Below are 22,992 nucleotides of genomic sequence, written 5' to 3' on the forward strand. Positions count from 1 at the left end.
CTAATAAAAACGTTTGACTTCATTATTTTTATCTGAAGAAAGAAATGATTATAAAATGATGCAAATTAATACGTTGCCCTTTGGTAACTATATTACTTATATCTCTTAAATATTGTTTTGTTGTTTAAGAGGAAACAAACTACTATCTCAGATATTCCTGTTTTCCCATTAAATGATTAGATTTGCCTTCAACAAAGCACACTGATCAATTGCATGTTGAGGAGTTATCGTCTAGACTAGTTAGTGAGATTAAGCACTGAAAGTGTGGAACCACAGCGGATGCAATTCTTGCCTCTGCAGATGCCTGCCAGAAAATATGTTCAAGGTTGTTCCATAAATAGTCAATCTTTTTCCTGTATGGTCTTTAATAGGAGCTTAAAATGGATCTTTAGAAGGACGTGTGGATTGAGCAACAGGAAATTTTAACCAAGCCATTAATAGCTAATGATGTGAACTGTAGGCAACCATCCATGATCAGTTACAGGAAGAAGAGGAGAGAAAGGCTTGATCAAGGTGAGGGTATGGCAGCTTTTACTGCTATACCTGCTCATTCTTGCCTCATATGTTATTCCTACAGTAGACATAACTTACTGGTTTGATGACTTCTGGTTTGTTTATACACATACACATATGTATGCATATGTGTATACATTTATGTTTATATGTTATTTCTAATGAACAGTTCTGATCTTACTGTTGTTCTTTTCCTGTGTTTTGTATTATTTTAAATAAATATAAAATACCTTAAATATTCTTCTTTTTCCACTTGAGGAAGACAAGTATTTGTTTAAATATGCCCTACTAAGAATTACATATTTGATAAATGACTTGTATCTAGAATATATAGAGAGTGCTAACAATTCAATCATAAGAAAACAAACAATAAAAACAGTTAAAAGATGTGAAAAGATACTTTACCAAAGAAGGTAAACAGCTATATGAAAATATGCTCACTATATTAGCCATTGGGGAAAAGCATATTAAAACCACGGGCTGTCATTAGCATCTATTAGCATCTTTAAAATTTTAAAGATTGATCAGTGTTAGTGAGTATGTGGATGAAATGGAGCCTAAATACACTGCTGGTGGGAATGTAAAATAGTATGGCCACTTTGCAAAATAGTTCGTCAAAATATTCGTTAAAAATATTACCCATACATCTATTATGTGATCCAGTCATTCCACTCCTAGTTATTTAACCCAAGAGAAATAAAAGCTTATGTTTATAAAAATACTTGCATAAGAATGTTCGTAGCAGCTTTATTTTTTAATAGTCCCAAACTGGAAATATACTAAAGATCCATTAACAGGTGAATGCATAAGCAAATCGTAGTATTCCATACAATAGAATACTATTTAACAATAAAAAGGAATAAATTATTGATACGTTCAATAATTTGGATTAATCTCAGAATGATTATTTCAAGTGAAAAAACTCAATACTGTGCACTGTATGTTTTGTTTATATAAAATTGTGGAAAGTGCAAATAAATCTATATAAAGCAGATCATTGGTTGCTTGCGGACAGGAGTAAGGGATTACCAAGTGACACTAACATTTTGGGGATGATGTGTATATTCATTAAATTGATTTTGTTGATTCTCTCATGAGTGATTATATACATAAAAACTCATTAAATTGTATACTTACAACCGTCCAAGTTATTCCATGTCAATTGTACCTTAATAAAACGTTTAAAAAAACGTATGCTTCTTGGGGCACCTGGATAGCTCAGTCGGTTAAGTGTCTGACTTAGGCTCAGGTCTTGATCTTGTGGTTCTTGAATTCAAGCCCTGCATCTGGCTCTGTACTGGCAGCACAGAGCCAACTTGGGATTCCCTCTTTTTCTCTCTCTCTGCCCCGACCCCCCACTTGCATATGCACAGGCTCACTCCTTCTCTCTCAAAATAAATGAATAAACTTAAAAAAATGTATGCTTAATCCTACAAAAGTGTATTCTTATGAATTAACACATCTAGACCATAAATCAAAGACCTGCACAAGACCAGGGGCTCTCATGTTTAGACTTTGTCCTAAAGATTTGTACCAAGACTATTTTAGAGGTGTGTTCCCATCCTGCATTTCTCCTCCTTCTCTTTTTCTTTCTTTTCTTTCTGCCCTTCTTGTCCTCCTGTTTCTCCTTATTGCTCTACTCCTCCTTCTTCTTTTCTCCTTCCCTGCCTTCTTCTTCTTCTCAATCTAAAACACTTCCAGCTCAACCTCTCATATTATCCCTTATTGACATTTCCTGTCTTCCTTCCTTCCTTCCTCCCTCCCTTCCTCCCTTCCTTCCTTCCTTCCTTCCTTTTTATGCCAGCCACTGGCCCAGAGATCTTGGTGGCTGATGAGGATGTGGAGTCATGGGAACGTTCATTCATTGGTGGTGGGAATGCAAAATGGTATAGCCATTTTGGAAGACAGTTTGGTGGTCTCTTACAAAACTAAACATACTCCTATTTAAAATCCAGCAGTCATGTTCCTTAGCATTACCCAAAGGTGTTGAAAACTTACAACCACACAAAAACCTGTACACTGGTGTTCAGAGCAGTTTTATTTATAATTGCCAAAACTTGGAAGCTACAAAGTGTCCTCTAGTAGGTGAACGGATAAATTGTGGAATATTATTCAAACAATGGACTATCCAGACAGTGGAACATGATTCAGTGCTAAAAAGAAATGAGCTATTAAGCCATGAAAAGACACATATGAACCTTAAATACATATTACTAAGTAAAAGTAGCCAATCTGAACATGCTATGTACTGACTGATTACAACTTTATGACATTCTGTGAAAGGTGAAACTATGGAAACAGTAAAAAGATCAGGGGTTGACAGGGGTAAAGGAGGAGGGGAGGAATGAACAGGCAGAGCATAGAGGATTTGGAGCAGTGAAGTACTCTGAATGATATTGTAATGATGGATACATGTCGTTTTATGTTTGTTCAAACCCAAAGAATGTATGGCACCAGAGTGAGCCCTGATGGCCTTTGGGTGATGATGATGTGTCAATTGCAGTTCCAGGTTTAGTAACAAATGCACCATTCTGCTGAGTGAGGTTGGTAGCAGAGGAGAGCATGCATGCATGGTCCAGGGAGTGGATGGGAAATCTCTATCTTCTTCTAAATTTTGGTGTGAACCTGAAACTGCTCTAAAACATGAAGTCTTTAAAAAAATGAATATTAATCTTGCATTAGTATGCAGGATATAATTTGTAAGAAAGACAAAGATCAGAGAGACATATAGGAAAGTAGTGAGAGTCTAAACATGAGACGACAGAATCAAGCTGAGGAAGGAGAAGCTGATCACCAAACAAATGTTAAAATTTAATTATGTAAAATGAAGCACCAATTAACTTCATGACCCAGTTATAGAAAGGAGACTGCAAATCTGTATAATTTTAATTGATTTCATTTTGGATGAACTGCTCAGTTATACTTATTAAAAGAATCTTCAAAACAAACCAACCAAATTTTGCTTCAATCAACCAATAATTTGACCAAATTAACTAGGGATTTTGTTAAATTGTGCATATGTTCTCAAAAACTTTTCTCTGTTGGGGCACCTGGGTGGCTCAGTGGGTTAAGTGGCAGACTTTGGCTCAAGTCATGATCTCCCGGTACCCGAGTTCGAGCCCTGCCTCGTGCTCTGTGCTGAATGTGCTGACAGCTCAGAGCCTGGAGCTGGTTTCAGATTCCGTCTCCCTCTCTCTCTGCCCCTCCCCAACTCTGTCTCTCTCTGTCTCAAAAATAAATAAACGTTAAAAAAAATTAAATAAAAAGAAAACAAACGTTTCTCCGTTTCTGCTCTCACTTTTACCAAAATATGGAAACTACTTGAATTTCACCATACTATTCCAATAATTTTATATTTTCAGAATCAGAATAGTACATATATAAAAAAGTTTAGAATGTAAAAATGATCAAATTTATAGTTATTTGGTAAATAACTTAATGCAATAGCTATGTAGCCAAAATAATAGAATAATTTACACATCAACTGCATTGAACAATTTGAACAAAATTTGAATCCTGATGTTTTCTTATAATTTAAACATTCTTCAATAGAATATTCACACATAGCAATAATTTTATTTTGATGATGAATTTTTAAGTTTCTCTTATGGTTGCTATTCTCTCATAATGTAGCTACAAATATTTTGTTAGTAACCTTTTATTTTTTAATTTTTAAATAGAGACTAAATAAATTACTTTGATCAGTTAGGCCTAACATTTATGAGAGTTATTTTGTTTTTACTTTACTTTCTTTGGTTAGAATATAGAATAAAAAGTAACAATATCTCATATTTGAGTAGAACTTCATTGCATTAAACAGTATCTTCAAAGGCAAAACCAGACTATAAGCTCAATTCAATTTCAAATTCTTTGAAACTCATGTCATTTTGTTCTTTTCTATGTCAGGCGATTGACCCAGCAGTACCCAGATAAAAGGGCTTAGCATATGAGTAATTTAGACCACATCTGTGGAACTCAGATGTACACTCTGCATGCATCATAAGCTTTTCCCAAAGTAGAAAATGAAATACACAGGGATAATTATTGCTGCTGAAAACTTCAATGCTCTGCAGGATGGAGTTTATTTTGACTAGTGCATATTATAGTACATTTGTGGAACAAAAGACAAGCTCACTTTTTAGAACCTGTTTCCTCATTCTATGTGTCTTGAATATATTCTGACCTGGGCATAGTCAAATGCAATTGGGTATTTTTCCTCCCTCTGGCATTTTCCCTCTTCCTTAAAGATTAACAGTAAAGGAAAGCATCAGAGCCATTTTAATTTACTTGTCAAGCATCTCACCATTGATTTTAGTTATCTAACATTTGTTGCAGAAATATTGGGTACAGAAGGGAAAATAATGTCAAAACAGGGCAGAATTATTATTATGTTTTTAATCCATGGCAGTGGCAAACTTAGTTTGATTATACTCAGTGTTGATGAGATATGGGTAAACAGACTTTCTCATACAGACATGATAGAAATGTAAATTGTTTCAACCTGTTCAGATACTAATTTAACAATACCTATCAAATTTTAAAATGCACATAAAATTTGGCCCAGACAAATCCCTGCCAGGAATTTGCACAAGTATTAAAAGATACAAGGCCATTTGCTGCAATATTGTTGGTATTTACAAAACAATGAAACCAACCTAAAAGTTCATTGGTAGGGGACAGGTTAAGTGGAAATCGTTTATGTAGAAGACAGTTAATAAAATGGTTGTATATGTGCTGGTAAGAAGATGACCGTGATGGAAGTACACTTGGACAAGCTGCCCCAAAACATGACACGTTGGCATCCTGAGTCCCTTCAAATGAAGGACTCTGATGAACCACACAAGCAGAAAGGTCACTCTGACCTCCTCTCCATCACACTTCTTCCCTGAAACAGGCCATGAAAACCTTGTGTGAAAGGTGCCCTCCCATACCCAGAGGAAAAGAGCAGCGTTACCCCTGAAAACAGCGGGATGCTGGGAAGAACCCTAAGGAAAAGGCCTGGCTGTTTCCCTCAGTTTACTACTATTACTCCTGAATCTATCAGATTCCTCCACCACTGTGCGCTCTTTGTCAGACCTAGCAGAAATACTCGGCTCTGTTTCTCTGGGTCTCCATTTCCTTATGACGGCTCTCCTGTCGTGTAAAAAAACTTCTAGTTATGGAGCAGGTAACAGTGGACTGTTAGCTCTGCTGAGAAACAAAGAAGTTGTGCAAGTGAGGCCTTTTCTGTGTATTAAGTACTTTTGTTTTTGTTTTACCATGAGCTTGTATTACTTTAAAAATCATAACAAAATCTGTATTTAAAAAATATAAAAACATCATTTTTTTAAAATGTTCAAAAATGAAAGTCTTTCAAATTTTAAGATCCTACATTTTCTTAGGAAATTGATTATAAATTTTATAATCAAAGTCACTGCCATGGGATCTATGTAAAGGAAAACAAAATGAGTAGAAAAGGGTTCTAATACCAGCAACTCAGTCATTGGGAAAAATCAAGAGGAATAATTGTAGAAACTTGTGTCATCAGTAATAAAAATTGACTTGAAAATTATTCGTTTTGAAGCATATTTATTTGGTTGATTAGGATATTTGGGATTAATATTAGAATAATGTGAATTTACTCGTTTTCCTACTTGTACTGAGATAAAACAGTTTACAGACTTAACTTTTTTTCTTTCTTTTTTTTTTTTAGAGAGAGCCACAGAAGGAGTTCCAGCAGGGGAGAAGAGCAGAGGGGGAGAGAGAATCCCAAGCAGGCTCCACACTCAGCGAGGAGCCAGAGGTGGGGCTTGATCCCACCACCCCAGGATCATAACTGAGCCAAAATCAAGAGTGGGACGCTTAACCGACTGAGCCGTCCAGGTGTCCCCAGATGTAACTTCTTGTACATAATAGACGTGCATTAAATATATGTTGAGTATTAATTAAGAAGTGTATATAAAGATACTCAGTCAGAAAAGTAAACTGCAACATCTGACCTATGACTTTGTACTTGTAAAATTTAGGAAGACAACTATCCAAGCTATAAGTTGAAATAGTGCTCAAACCACTATTAACCAGATTTTTAACTTAAAAGAAAGGGACAGAGGATACTTTGTAACAGGATATATTAAACTGACTCATTTGGTAAATAAAGTCAAGCTCTTAAGTGGCAGGTATCACAAAAGAGATTAGCATCTACTTGAGGCAATCCAGAAAGCCAAAGCTTGAGGAGAAATTTGAAGCTCTCACTGGCTATCATAACAGGAATTTTATTTAATTTTATGTTTAAAATGATGGGTTTATCAGTTTAGATGATTAGTTTTCAGCACAAGTCAGTCTTGTGTGAGTTTGGGTCTCAGAAGCTTTTCCTGGGGCCTAGATGACACTGGCTAGGTGGATCTCCTCTTCGAGAGCAAATGATAGTTAATTCTTGTCCCATTTTACTCATATCAACTACTGTTGATGGCAAAGAAAAAACGTGGTTTACAGAAAGATCATCACAGGGGCCCATGGGTTTGTGCCCTTCAGTTTCTACAATCAAAAAGCCAAAAACCACTAACAAACAAATACACAGCTTTTCTTACTGTGCTTTTATCTATGTAAAGTGGAAACACAATGCCCTTTTTACCTGGGGCAAGCGGTCTTCCTTCCTTCCTCCTTTCCTTCCACCGAATGAAACAGTTTTCAGGATCGTGTGTCCTGTTTCCTGCTTCCTTTCCCTGTGGTTCCAGGATATCATCTCTGCCAGATGTCATCAGTTAAGTTCTTGCCCTGGAGGGAAAGGGAAACTGGGTATCACCTGAAGTAAATGGCAGCTGGAATCCTAAAATGTCTAACAGGTGCATCACTGTCAAGCTTGTAGATGTTGACGGCAGCAAGTTTATTGCCAAGCTGTCGAGGTGTCTCACAGGTATCTATCATGATGGGCAGTTAAATGCAGTGGATGAATCATCTCATTTAGTGTCTTAAAATCAATACTTTTACATAAAGGAACTGTAATCGTTGAAATATATCATAGTTGTTGTTTTGTAGAAATTTATACGAAAGGTCTTTGCCAATATAAAACTTATAGATTTATTTGGTTTATTCTGCATTATTTGGGTGTTATGAAGAATAAAATATACTTTCAGCAGAAGTGAATATATCTTTCAATCCAGCTTTATTAAGGTATGATTGACAAAATTTGTATTTATTTAACGTGTATAATGTGATGTGTATACACACACACAATGTGTAATGGTTGCAACAATCAAGCTAATTAACATATCTATCCCATGACATAATTACCATTTTTGTGTGTGTGTGGTAGGAACACTTGAGGGATGCTCTATTAGCAAATACCAAGTATACAAGACACTATTATTAACTGTAATCACCATGCTGTATATTAGGTCTCCTGAACTTATTTCTCTGGTAACTGAAAGTTCATACTCTGATCAACATCTCCGTCCTGCCCCCCACCTCCCATCTCCTGATAACTCCCATTCTACATTCTTTTGATGAGTCTCACTTGTTTATATTCCACATACAAATGAGATCATGCAGTATTTGTCTGTGTCTGGCTAGAGATAAATATATTTTATTTGGTTCTTGTTAGAATTTTCGATTTATTTACCTCTGAAATAAATGTGACTTTAGAAAATTAATGTTGGCCCAGAAACTTTTGATCATTGTAGAGACATACGCCTGTGTTTGGGAAAAGATTTTACTAGCACATTATGCAACTCCTATGATAAACTAGAGACAAATCAAGCTGTTATTCAGAGATAGGTGGGACATCCCACAGCTGTAACCATGGCTACAAATTGCATGAAAATCCCATAGTCTTGCCAGTTTTTTTCATGTGGTGGTGGTGAAACATTTAAACTATAGTGGTATTCAAGCACCATGGAGCAAGTATAGCAAATAAATTAGTTTTCTTGGTATACATCAACATCGTAAAAACGAAATGTCATAATTTCTTAAAACAGAAACTAGAGGCAAAGAAAGTCAGGCCTCATAAGACTTTACAGTTTTGATCAAGGCTTAGGAAAGAAATTAGGGTATTTATAGTAAGTGACTGTGTTAAAACAAGTTCTGACCTTGACAATATAGAAAAGTTCTATATCCTATCAGATGTGGCATTATCAGTTAAATACCACAAATAATATAAATGTGATTATGGTCAAAGGACATGGTAGGATGCACAGAATTCCAAATGATTGCTGAGACACCTTTGGAAGGATGCTTTCTCAACCAATGAGAGATGCTTTCCCAACCAATGAGAGAGTTTCCCAAGTGGAAGGTATAGCAGGCTATTAAAATACAGATCTCTACTCAGTGGCTGTGCTGGTTTTCCATAATAATAAAGACACACAGATGGAGATTAGGTTAGGAGAATATGCGTGCTCTTGATAATGATATTGCTGTTTAGAGATAACTAAGCAGTGGTGCTATATTGTCAGGCCAGACCTACACAGCCCCAGGAGCTCTTGAATACCAAGCTCTACTTCATTATTCAAAATAGTGACAACAGGGGTGCCTGGGTGGCTCAGTTAGATAAGCGTCCGACTTCAGCTCAGATCATTGTGAGCCCAAGACCTGCACTGGGCTCCACGCTAACAGTGTGGAGCCTGCTTGAGATTCTCTCTCCTGCCTGCCCCCCCCCACTTGTGTGCTCTCTCTCTCTCTCTCTCAAAGTAAATAAATAAACTTAAAAAAAACAGTGAGAACAAAATGGAATAAGGGTAATTTTAAGAGTCAGGTTGGTCACAGAGACCGAGATGCCATCAGAAGTTTACTACTGAAAATTAGCAAGCCTTATTTTCTTTGAGAATTTCTACTTCTCTGGAAAATATTTCCTGAATATTTACTACATGTCAAGTACTGGAGTTTCTTGGTAGAGAATGTGGTAAACATGAGATAAACAAGTTGATTATACCAGTACACTTTGAAATGTCGCGTGTGCTCTTTTCCAGACATAGGCTGTTTTTTTTAATTCCCTGGATAACTTGGAAACCACTTTCTCTGCCTGTTCAAAATCACGGGGATGATGAATACCCACGAACCCAGATTTCCAATATTCCTGTTATTTCTAGGGAGTATAATCCCTGCTTTATACCCATGTCCTTGCCCGCTCTACCAGAAATCCCAGAGAGGAAGCCAGCATTCACGGTACAGAATGAGCTGGAATGTTGACATCTCAGCTCTACTCTCAAGTATAACTGCAGTAGCAGCTATCATTTATTGGGCACTTACTCCACGCCAAGCCTTACATTAGTGGTATGTATGTTATCATATGAATCTTCAAAACAACCAGGTAGCATAAGTATTATTGCCCCCAACTTGCAGATTAAGACACAAGGTTCAGAATGTAAAAATAACTAGCCCAAACTACTCATGAAGCAAAGATAGTATTTAGACGTAAGTTCTGAGAACATCTTCCCTATGTCTAGAATACACTAGAAAACACAGTAAACTTTGAGAAGTTGCTGATTGAAATACTTCAAGTAACATCCTAATACTCACAGGCAGCAATGGGCTGATCAGACTGCTTAGCAGGTGGCTGGGGGCTCTCAGCAGGCTTGGGGCTCTTAGTATGTGAATCCTCATTGTTTACCTTTGATTCCTTGACTTTAGGGGAGGAGTTTGGGTATGATGACCCTTTTTCTGGGCTCTTAGATTTTTCGAACTTTCCAGGCTTCTCTGCAGTCTCCTCACTGTCATTGAAGTTTGAGATTTACCTAAAGCGTTAATTCCCAATATCTGAGTCACTTGGTCAAGTTCAGATTGCTCCTGGTAAAACAGGGCCTAGTAGTGAGAGATTTGAGGAGAGCACAGTGGACCATTATGTCAATCTTAGCTCCTGATACATCGTAAGTCATTCATCACTAAAATGGCCATCAGATAAATCTCTCAGCAGAAGCAACTATACTTGATCTGTTCATCTTGCTTTTCTGCTTTTTCTTCACCCCAAACTCTGCTAAGCACCTCATCTTGGTTTTATCTCTCATTTCCAGCTGTGAGTTTATTGTGGAAACCTGATACATTCTTGAGCTTGACTCTTAAACCTCCACAAGTTATGGCTCATATTTTCCAGGTGAATTCAAGTAAACAGCTGCCAGAGTGAAAGCCAGTATCTCTGGAATCCCACATCTCCCAGCCTATGAAATGACCCTCTAGAGGAATAAAGTGGGTAGTTTCTCTTTTTGATGAAAGTGGGGCCAGGGAACAATGTAGGAAGTCTGTAGTGTAAATGTAATAAAATTCTATTCTAAAAAATATAAAATATAAATGTTTTAAGTGCAACATTCACATTAATTTTTTAACGAGAAATAAACATCATTCATCTTAAGTTACTTGAGCATTTTCCTGCTTAGTAATAGAACCAAATTTTAGTGAGGATTCTAGCCCTACCCCATGCCCTGAGGTAAAACAAATTAGATGATATTACAAATACCAATCCAGTTTGAACAATACGTGTGTTTTTTCAGGCTCCCTATTCACTAAGCACCATAATGTTTCTCCTCTATTATCAATCATGTTATATAGAAATATGAAAATAATTCCTCAAAAATGTGAATACAACATTTATTTCAAACCATCTCTCTTAAACATCTAACCTAATTCTCTTTTTAATTCCCCATACTTCCCTCCTCAAGGAACATGCACTAGCAAACTATGCGTTATCATTTTCTGCTGGAGAATTTTATGCATGTTTAGATTAGTCACTTAGTCATGGCTGTTGCAAAATTCTGGCAAGGAAAATCTACTTATGTCTTTGCTATTGTCTGGTGATGATATCATCTTCAAAAGTGTATCATCTTCTGAAGGGACTTTCTGGAGCCCTTGGAAAACACATGGTGGTTGTTAGTGATAGGAACCAAGCACCAAGGCAGACTAATATGGAAATATATTGTGGATTTACTGTACCAGAGATTTCATAAGATTCTTTCCAAAAGTCATAATAAAGTCCTTCGTTTTCTTTTTTCTTAAGTTTATTTATTTATTTTTGAGAAAGAGAGCATAAGTGGGGGAGGGGCAGAGAAAGAGAGAGAGAGAGAGAGAGAGAGAAAGAGAGAGAGAGAATCCCAAGCAGGCTACTGCAGAGCCCGATGCTGGACTTGAACTCATGAACCATGAGATCATGACCTGAGATGAAATCAAGAATCAGATGCTTAACCAACTGAGTCAGCCAGGTACCCCAAGTCCTTCCTTTACTTTATTGTTAGTAGAGGTCAATGGAAAGGGTATTAGGGTAGGAGTCCAACGAGATGAGTTTAGGACTTAGCTACACTGCACTGTTACTTACCTTAGACAAATTATTTCACTTCTTTGGGATTTGTCTTAGTCAAATTATCTGGAGGGATTGGAATTGTCATTTTCAGCTCTGAAAACTTAAAGAAATGTGATAGAAGACGGTCATTTTATCAGTTTGTCTTTAAAAATTATGTTAACTTCTCATTTATCAATTTAACTTTTTCCTGCAGGAGTGACAATTTTGTTAAGTCTCCATCATACTTCTATCTACCACACCCCCTACTTAGTGTTACTTTTTTTTAACAATAATTTAAACTTCTTATTTATTTTATTTTATTTTATTTTTTTATTTTTAGAGAGAAGGCAAGCGGGGGGAAAAGGGCAGAAGGAGAAAGAGAGAGAATCTTAAGCAGGCTCCATGCTTAGCACAGAGCTCCACCCAGGGCTTGACCCCATGACCGTGAGATCATGACCTGAGCAGAAATCAAGAGTCAGACTCTCAAACAACTGAGCCACCAGGCACCCAACTTTTTATTTCTTTTTCAGCAATTTTATTCAACATGTCCTGGGTTTGGGGTCTTTTGCTTTATTGGTTATGATTTGGAGTGGTAAAGATGGATAGACTGAATGTGCATTTTAGATACCTCATGTCCTAGGGGCCCCTGGGTGGCTCAGTTGGTTGAGCAACTGACTGAATTTCCATGTAGGTCATGATCTCATGGTTTGTGAAATTGAGCCCCACATTGGGCTCTGTGCTAACAGGGCTCTGCACTAACAGCACAGAGCCTGCTTGGGATTCTCTTTCTCTTCCTCTCTCTCTGTCCCCTTTCCCACTTGTGTGCATGCTCTCTCTCTCACTCTATCTCAAAATAAATAAGCATTAAAGAAGAAGAAGAAGATGGCCTGAACTTCTTTTTCAATATATAGTCATTCTCATTTTCATCTAACGCTGCCATGAACTTGAAAAGTGAGGGTTAGCCTATGACCCAGCAATAGCACTGCTAGGAATTTACCCGAGGGATACAGGAGTACTGATGCATAGGGGCACTTGTAGCCCAATGTTTATAGCAGCACTCTCAACAATAGCCAAATTATGGAAAGAGCCTAAATGTCCATCAACTGATGAATGCATAAAGAAATTGTGGTTTATATACACAATGGAATACTACGTGGCAATGAGAAAGAATGAAATATGGCCTTTTGTAGCAACGTGGATGGAACTGGAGAGTGTGATGCTAAGTGAAGTAAGCCATACAGAGAAAGACAGATACCATATGGTTTCACTCTTATGTGGATCCTGAGAAACTTAACAGAAACCCATGGGGGAGGGGAAGGAAAAAAAAAAAAGAGGTTAGAGTGGGAGAGAGCCAAAGCATAAGAGACTCTTAAAAACTAAGAACAAACTGAGGGTTGATGGGGGGTGGGGGGGGGGAGGGTGGGTGATGGGTATTGAGGAGGGCACCTTTTGGGATGAGCACTGGGTGTTGTATGGAAACCAATTTGACAATAAATTTCATACATTGAAAAAAAAAAAAGAAAAGTGAGGGTTAGGAAATCTAAAAGTTATTTCTTCAAGCTATTTTACCTGAAATAAACAGAATTAAAGTGTGGGTAATTTTGAGTGCATGGACCCTATTCTATTTTAAAGAAAAGAAAACCATAGTAAGCAGTATGAGTGACAGTGGCCCAAAGATCACTCGGGAAACATATGAATTAGGAGGCTAAGTGATATACCATGTGGCTTAACTCAGTGTCATAGGCAAGGCTCTTACACAGGTCGTTTCAAGGGGTTGATCCGAGGGTGTGAGTTTTTCATTCTGCTCATGAGCATGTGTGTGAGTACATATACCTACACTGGAATATTTGGCAATATCCGGATCACATGGTATAAAATGTCTAATGGTAATTGCATGACAATCTGTTGCTATGGTTTTGCATTTTTCAAAGTTTCATGTTACTCACTACTCTCTTTACTTAGAAAGGAATGGATATACAATCTTGGCATAGTTATTTTTGCAGAGTGGAAAGTCTCCCACAGAGTATGTTTGGCTACCTACAATAACTTTTTTTTTGGTGTTATTCATTACTGCTAGTATACACAGTGTTTATATTTTGACTTTTAAGATGAATTTTGAATTCTCTATCAATCCAGTGAAATATAAGTGGCTCCTGTGTCCTCCCATCTCCCAATGGAAGAGGAGAGAGTTTCACACCATGATAAAGTCAAAATGGGCCCCTATAGTGAGGAGGGAAGGGGACTTTTTGTGCTTCCTGTACTATGGCTCCCAGGAGGGGAGTCAAATATCACTGAGTGTTGGAAGGGAAAGGCCACCTGCAAGAGGAAGTCGCTACCCGCTTATCCTCAGAGCAGCTCTACATTTGGTGCTGTCTCTCCAGGGGAGCTCTGATTTCTCCTTTATGCCGGAAAGAGTCTTTGTGTCTCACCTTACAGGGAGAAGAAGACCATCTGCATCTCACAGAAACTTCTGAAACTGATGCCAAGAAACAGAAGGAGAAAGGGAATCTTAAAATGTCTGTGGTCCCTTTGACTCTGAGAAGCAAGCGGAAGCTGATGTCTTCGCAGAGTTGGCCCATATTCTCCTGCGATCTTCCCGTAGAGAAGAGGAAGCAGCAGACTGTGGGCTCCTCAAGGTGCCCAAACTCCAGGTCCAATGAAAAGCTGACCCAGAGAGGGTCCCTTTTGGATGGCGGCTGAGATGGAGTTTCTCTGGGGAGGCTTCTCCTGGTCTGCGGATTAGTCAGCTCTGACCTCTTAAGCCAGGTTACTCTTTGTCAATGCATGTGTCTGTTACTGGGGACCCCACAGAAGTGCCCTGAATCCCTCTCATCTTGGCATCATTGATAGTCCAACTCCAGTGACTCTTTATCCATTATGGAGGCAAACAGGAGCCTGTGAGGCTCATTTTCTTTTTGCAAGGCAGCAAAACAGGCAAGGTTAGCACATCTGTGGAACAAAGAGAATCCTCGTGAGAATTAAACTCATGACCTCATTCCCATTAGCACTAATTCAGTTCTGTCTACAGGCAACACAGTGTTCCCAAACACAGACAAGTTGTTACTGTTTCATAGCAGATTTTCTCTTGGAAGAGTAGCCAGTGGAAATACTATATATAGAGGTGGTTTCTTAATTGGTCATAGAAGTAATTATTCCTTTGCTACAGTGCTCTAGAAAAAGAGAGAGAGAGAGAGAGAGAGAGAGAGAGAGAGAGAGAGCATGAAAAGAAATGGCCTTAATGATGTGTTAGGTCACCATGACAGATGAATGCATAGGCAGTGGAATACCATGGGTATAGACTATATGTAACTTATGGTTAGTTACTCCAAACCATGGGAGAATGTTGTCTCCACTTTGGAAGAGAAAATAAAGTTCCTATTTCTTAGGACTAGAAGGGAAATATCTTGAGTTGAGTATAGCTTGGGCAGTGATGTAAGTAGGAAATACTTATAATTCCTATTGCCAGCTTGCTATGCTTAGTTTCTTCCTTTCATTCCCACCCCCTCCTTTGTCTACCTGTAAGATAATGTGAACATGAGACTGCAGATTTCCTTTCACTTCTGGAGGAAAGGTTTTGAATAATCTCTAAGGTGTTAGGGACTCAATATATATGAAATAGCTCTTTCTTCCTCTCAGGAATAGTTGCATCAGAAAATGAATAGAATAACTGGATAGGGCTATGCTTTACTCAAAGGTGAGGGGGGCAGCATTCCTATTGTTTATTAGATGATATCATGTGGAAACTTTTTTTTAAATTTTTTTACATTTATTCATTTTTGAAAGACAGAGACAGAGAATGAACGGGGGGAGGGTCAGAGAGAGAGGGAGACACAGAATCTGAAACAGGCTCCAGCTCTGAGCTGTCAGGACAGAACCCAAGGTGGGGCTCGAACTCACAAACCGTGAGATCATGACCTGAGCTGAAGTCGGGTGCTCAACCGACTGAGCCACCCAGGCGCCCCGTGGAAACATATTTTAAAGAGTAAAAATCATGATACAAAACCATGTATATTAATTTGCTGCTATAACAAAGGAGACATAAAGAAACAGGAAGACAAAGAAAAAATATCGTGTATAGTGCGCTACATATTTTCCTTTCAAGCTTTTCTTTATGATATATGTATAATTATTTGTTCTATGCACACACACACACGCACACACACACACAAATTGTATCTGACACAGCCTAAAAGCAAAGCACAGCAAAATAAAACACCCAGAAAACCAAAATCAAGGTGTCCTGGCAGAAAAGGTTAAGGGGAGCATAGAACTTGACTGTTTCTTTGCTGGTTCGCATTCTCATCAGTATTACTCCAACTGTTCCCTGTTGCTTTTAGTGACCCAGAGTATTGCCACCTTTGCTGTGAAGATTCCTTAACCAGGTAATGTATCAGGATGCCTGATACATTCCACCTAGCAGAACTCTTGCTTGCACAATAAAATTGCTGACATGTACTCTTCTGTAATTTAATTAAGTCTTTACTACTCACAATCTCACAAATACAGAGAGGAATTGGGTGGTGATAGAGCGGGTGCTTCATTCAACCAATCTAACACAATCCAGGGAAGGCCAAAATCGTCATTCAAAAGTAGACCTGTGTGTGTGGGGGGGGGGGGCGGGGTATGATTTATAGGCATTCTCATCTCACACCATTTCCTATCAAAGAGAGGAATTTTTATTGGGTATAATAAAAATAGAAAAAAATTGATCCCAAGAATAATGCAAATGGCTGACAAACCTTTTGATTTCACATTCAAGTGATTCTGTGGATGGGAGTAGTTCTAACTGTATCCTTCTTTATACATAAGATCCAGAATAATTGCAAATATTTACAATGTGTTAACTACAGGCCAACTTAGTAACTTAGTGCTTTATGCGTAGTGACGCATCTCAGCCTCATAACGTGCCACAAAGTAGCAAATGTGATGATGCTTATTTTAAACAGGAGGAAACAAAAACAGGAAGCTTGTGTTACTTGTCTATAATCATACAACAGGGGAGTGGCTGGGATTTAGACCTAAACTGTGCTTGTAAAAACTGCCATTTTTAAAAAAAATTTTTTTTTAACGTTTATTTATTTTTGAGACAGAGAGAGACAGAGCATGAACAGGGGAGGGGCAGAGAGGGAGGGAGACACAGAATCAGAAGCAGGCTCCAGGCTCTGAGCTATCAGCCCAGAGCCCGACGCGGGGCTTGAACTCATGGACCACGAGATTGTGACCTGAGCTGAAGTCGGACGCTTAACCGACTGAGCCACCCAGGCGCCCCAAAACTGCCATTTTTTTAATGAAAATAAATGAATTATTTTTTTTCCTGAAAAATAACAGAATTTGGCATTGGTTTCAAATCTGTGAAAAATAAATTTTTAATGAATGGTTAACAATAGGTAACATTTATTGAGTGCTTCCTCTATATCAGGTAATTTCAAAACACTTTCTCTGAAATATCTCATTGCTTGCAATAATCCTCTGAGGTACTGTTAGGTCCATTTTAAAGAAAAGAAAACTAAGGATCAAAGAGTAAGTCACTTGTTCCAGTTGCAAAGCTAGTGAGTGGAACACAGGATTCAGATAGTTGGACGCCAGGGTCCATATCACTTACCACCACTCTACATGTTCAACGGATTAGTTAACCGTCAATATTTATTAAACCGTCATGAAGTTTGGAAGTAGACTGAAAGATATTTTCTCCTTGGGATATGTTATCACCTAAACAGTATAGTTGGTCTGATTAGCAGGAAGTATGGAGTCCAGGTAGCAGCACTTAAAGTCCAAGGAGCTGGAATATAGGATGGCTGGTTCTTTGCCACATATTCTGAATGGTTGCAGATTTAAATCCTGCACTCTTTGCCAAAGCATTCTCGGACTTCTCATTGATGTTTGAGTGATTTCCCAAGATATGCCAAGCTTATTTGAATAAGTATTCATGTCTTGGGGATTTACAGAGTTAATGTGATTTCTTTCAATGATTGCACTCTTGGGCAAGAAGATGACATCAGGATAGCAAGATAAGGTAAAATGTATTTGTGTACTTTGTTGAACATGGTATTTTTGATGCATTCTTTGGAAGAAGGGGAAAAGCTGACAACATAAATGAATAAATTAAAAATTTATATTTTATTTTTTACATTTGTTTCTAATGTTTATTTTTGGCAGATAGAAAGACAGAGCATGAGTAGGGGAGGGACCAAAAGAGAGAGAGACAGAATCCAAAGCAGGCTCCAGTCTCTGAGCTGTCAGCACAGAGCCCTATGGAGGGCTCGAACTTACAGACCGCGAGATCATGACCTGAGACTAAGTCGGATGCTTAACCGACTGAGCCACCCAGATGCCCCTGAAACTGGTATTTTAGAAAGAAGATAGATTGTCAGGGACTTTGCCACATACCAGCTGGTGACCTTACATTTTCTGTGACCCAGATTCCTAATTTATAAAATGGTGGGGTTGGGGTTGATAATCTTTAGACAATCCATCCATTTCTAAAATTTACATACTTTTTAATAAGAGCACCTTAGTATAAGTTTTTTTTTTTTTCTGACAAATAATGGTTGGTAGTGGTTGTGAAGGGATGAAGTATGCGAAGGTTGGGAAGGGTGTGGTGATAGTTCGTGGATACAGACATACAAAGAAAAAAGGGATTTACAAAGTCAACTAGGTCAGTAGAATCTATTATAGTTTAGGGATGCCAATATTTGTGCTGTATTCTATAAATGCCAGGGTATTACCTAATCCTAGAAAATAAGTAAATTGCAAGCAATGAAAATGCTTGTGGGGATATATCTGTAATTATTTATTGACTTCTATGTGTAAAACACTAACACATAGCATACATATGTATGCTCACTGCTTGCCTTTTAAGTATAAAAGCTCACTGCTTGCCTTTTAAGGATAAAATAAGGTGAACTATTCTTATTTTGCAATGGGAATGAATAAATATCTATCAGTCATTTTCAAGACAGTCTTTAGACAAACTAACAACCTAGAAAGCCTGCAGCCCCTCTGAGCCAAAGATCTAATAGAAGAGAAGAAGGCTCTCAAAGACTAACTTCGCAGCAATCATATCAGAAGGCTGGAGAATATCTTCAAAAGTTGCTTGCTGCTGTTCAACTTCATCTGAAAATTTGTGAGACTTTTAAACTTTGAAGCACCTGGATTCAGTCAGTTTACCTGAAAAATAAGATAATGAAATAAAATAAAATAAAATAAAATAAAATAAAATATTTCTTTGAATTACTGATTTAAAAAAGCTTGTTAAGAATTCTTTTGTAAAGCAGTATTAAAGCTAAGAGCCTTAAGCATTTATTGGGTTTCAAATGTTCTTTCTAAGTTGAAACTATTACTGTGCAAATAGAATCATTTGATAAGGGGTGCCTGGGTGGTTCAGTCAGTTGAGCTTCTGACTTTGGCTCAGGTCATGATCTCATGGTTTGTGGGTTTGAGCCCTGCATCGGGCTCTGTGCTGACAGCTCAGAGCCTGGAGCCTGCTTCGGATTCTGTGTCTCCCTCTCTCTCTGCTCCTCCCCTGCTCGTGCTCCATCTCTGCCTCTCTAAAAATAAACGTTAAAAAAATTTTTAAAAAAGAACATTTGCTAAATTTCTGCAATGGAAAAGCCAATAGACTGAGAAATCTGGTGTCAACATTTCTCTTGTATCCTATCTGTAATAGGTTCTCTCTCCTAGGTCAGCAGGACAACTCCCCTCCCTCTTTTCCCCCCAACAAATAATTGAAACATTCCAAATAGGCAAGGAGAAGAAGAGAATTATTAACATCAAATAAATAAGCTGAATTGAGTATAAATAACTAAAGTTATATTTATAAATAAGGAAGTCTACTTTTAATTTTCTATCATATATTTTCTTGCAAAGGTTATATTCATTTGTTTTTTCATTCTGAACACAAATCACTGAATGTCTCCTAAGTGTTAGTCACTGTGCTAGATGATAGATACACATTAGTGAACAGGAAATCAGATTATTCCTGGAGATCACACAATAAGGGAAAGAGGCCTTTAAAATTATATATATGTGTGTGTGAATCAACTAGCTTCTCTATTTAAAAAAAAAATTAAGTTTATTTATTTATTTTGAGAGAGAGAGAAAAGGAGTAGGGGAGGAGCAGAGAGAGAGGGAGACAGAGAATCCCAAGCAGGCTCTGTGCTGTTAGTGCAGAGCCCAACATGGGGTTCTATGCCATGAACCATGAGATCATGATCTGAGCGGAAATCAAAATAGTCGGGATGCTTAACTGACTGAGTCACCCAGGTGACCCCCCACTTTCTTTTTTAAGTTTATTTTAGCTTCTATTATTTAACTTTACCTTTGGATTTCAGTTTCCCTCCTACTTATCTCCCAGGCTTCTTCAAAGTCAGTGATGTGCTTGCTCCTCATGATCTAGATATATTTCTGGATTTATCCTGTTGTTTTATCATTGTCTCTACAGAACCCCAGAAAAAGAGATCTGATGAGTGTTTCTCCCTCAACAAGTCCTGATGTCTCTAGAAAAAGACAAAAGAAATTCTATAGTATCTCTGATACCTCTTGCAAATTTGTTAACTATGATTACCTAGGTCTTGATCAAGAGTAAATTGCCATTGGCAGAGATTTAGTGGCCAGACAGGTTAGGTGAGGTCTGTTCATGGGGGCCTTAGGGTCAAATCAAGAAGGTCATAATGAGTAATCAGCACTATAGCCAAGAGTTGAGCCATCATGAATTACACTGAAAAGGCAAGATGAAGACAGCAACTGAGGTTAGCAGCCAAAGACAGAAGAATGGACAGAGAAGCCATGGGTTAGGTAATGGATTAGGAAAGGGTTAGGAAATCTCAGAAGTCTGTGTAAGAATTTGGCTTCTGTGTTAGGATTCTTCCATTCTAGGCCTCAAAGACATATGACACTGAGCCAGTGGGCAAGACCCAACAAAAATATTTCTGATTATGTACATTACATATTGAGAAATGGAAAAGCAGCTAATTAAGAAAAAACAAAGTAAAACAAAACAAAAAAACCTAGGTGCAAATCTTGCCCCCAATATTAGTGTTACAATAGAAAGGTTAGTTAATATCTCTGCAAATCACCATTCTCATCAACAAAATGGGGCAGGAGGGAACCTCCCTCAAAAAGAGTTTTATTTGAAAATAAACTAGATCTGTACATGAAATTGCCCTCAAACTAAAATGTACAATACACAAATAAAATTGACTACTAATGCAATTAAGAGTACTCATTACAATTAAGAGTACCAGATACTATTTTAAGAGACAGCCCTTCTCCCCTTTTTCGAATTATCTATTGCCTAGACAATTTTAGACTCTTGAAATTTCTATCAAAAATCTCAATTATATCAGAAATCATTCTCAAACAATATAAATGTTGGAAGAGCTTAGGAGTCATATATGCTTGGGATTCAATGTGAGATTAATAGTAAGACTCTCAGCTGTGAAAAAAGGTAACCTGAAGTTCTGTATGGCCAACTGATAGCGAGCCCTATCTGTACAGACTGTGTCGTCTGAAGACTGGGTCAGTAATTGGTGTGGGTCAGATGCAGGGGATGATGGTTCTCATACAGTGTGACTGACCAAGGAGCAGAGGGGGGTAAAGCCCCAGAGCAGTGAGCATGGAGACAAGTGACCAAGGGCTGTTAGTGACCTTGCTACTCACCCAATATGATCCTGGGCAAAGCTGGTGCTGTTTCCTACATTTGTGACACAAGGGTCTGGGACAAGGTGCCCTCTAACATTTCATCCAGTTATAATAGTCTATCATTCTACAAATTGTGTCTCATATCTGTACAGCGCACTTCACTTTCCAAAGCACATACGACTCATTCGTCCTGTGAGGCAGGACCTTACTTTATGTATTTTCTATCCTTTATGGAAGAGGAAACAGAGATTTAAAGGTTGTGGCTTCTACAAAATTTCACTGTCAACTTTGAATAAAAGACACAGATTCAGAAATATTTAGTTGATTTTTAAAATTATATCAGAGTTGTGCGTGTTTGTCTTTAAGAGATCTTGGCAATTACAAATTATTTTGAACTATCATGTGAGGTGGTGGCTGCTATGGAAACTGCATTAATACATGAGACATGCAAAGCCTGTCACATCAGATGTTGCTGCCCTTTGGCTATGCTAACTTATTCATCTGTTTTTTTTGAAAACGATTTCCTTTTTCTTCTTTTTTTCCCCCCAAACACATGCACATTATGCTTATAATCCAAGAAATCTAATTTTCAAGTGACTCATTCTCATGAAATGCATTCAATGACTTGGAACAAAAGATTCTGGTAAAAATGCAACCTGGAAAAATAGTCTGTATCAAAATATATACATAGCAATTGTTTTGTATTTCTGTGGCTCAACTAAAATGTGAAAAGAAGCTAAGTAAGGAAGAAAAATTAAACTTGTGAGTTGGGATCATGTTTATGTTATAATTGTAAAGGAAAATAATACATGAGTTCAAGCATGATTTTTTCATTATAAAGAATATATAAAGATATTTAGTATCTCTGAATTTTGACCAAAGCTATAAATTTTTAAATTTTTCATGCATTCATGAAATAGTAGCACTTACAGACATCTTAAAAGAGCAATCATTGTTTTTGGATCTCTATACATACACTATTAAATGTAAGTGTACCTTACATATATTCATATATGATACAATCTGTAAATGGTTGCTACCTGCTGTTGATTAAATGTATGTGTCCCAAAACTCATATGTTGAAACCTAATTATATTTGGGATTATGGGATTGGGACACAGTTCTGGCTTACTAAAACAAGGGCGAGGTTGACCAGGCAGCTGACAGGAGAGACCCTTTAATAGACACTCTTAACAGCATGGACAGAGTCCATCAAGTGGAACTTATTTGTGAATACAATGACTTGAAGACTGAAGTTAAAGACTATCTCAAGAGATTTTCTGATGAAGTCATGGTTGTTACGAGAGAGGGGACACCAGCAGTTCTTTGAAGAATTTCAGTCAAAAAAAAGGTGGGGCTTTTAGAGGTGATTAGGTCATGAAGGTGGAGCCCTCATAAATAAGATTAGTGCCCTTTTAAGAAGATACCCCAAAGAGATCACTCACCCCTTCTGCCGTGTGAAGACAGAACAAAGACTGCCATCTATGAACCAGGAAACAGAACCTCACCAGACACAGAATATGCTGGCACCTTGATCTTAGACTTCCCAGACTCCACAATTATGAAAAATAAGTTTCAGTTGTTTATAAGCCACTCAGTCTACA

Source organism: Panthera pardus, unplaced genomic scaffold, assembly GCF_024362965.1.
Source record: "Panthera pardus isolate Hobbes unplaced genomic scaffold, ASM2436296v1 HiC_scaffold_8, whole genome shotgun sequence".
Taxonomy (NCBI): domain Eukaryota; kingdom Metazoa; phylum Chordata; class Mammalia; order Carnivora; family Felidae; genus Panthera; species Panthera pardus.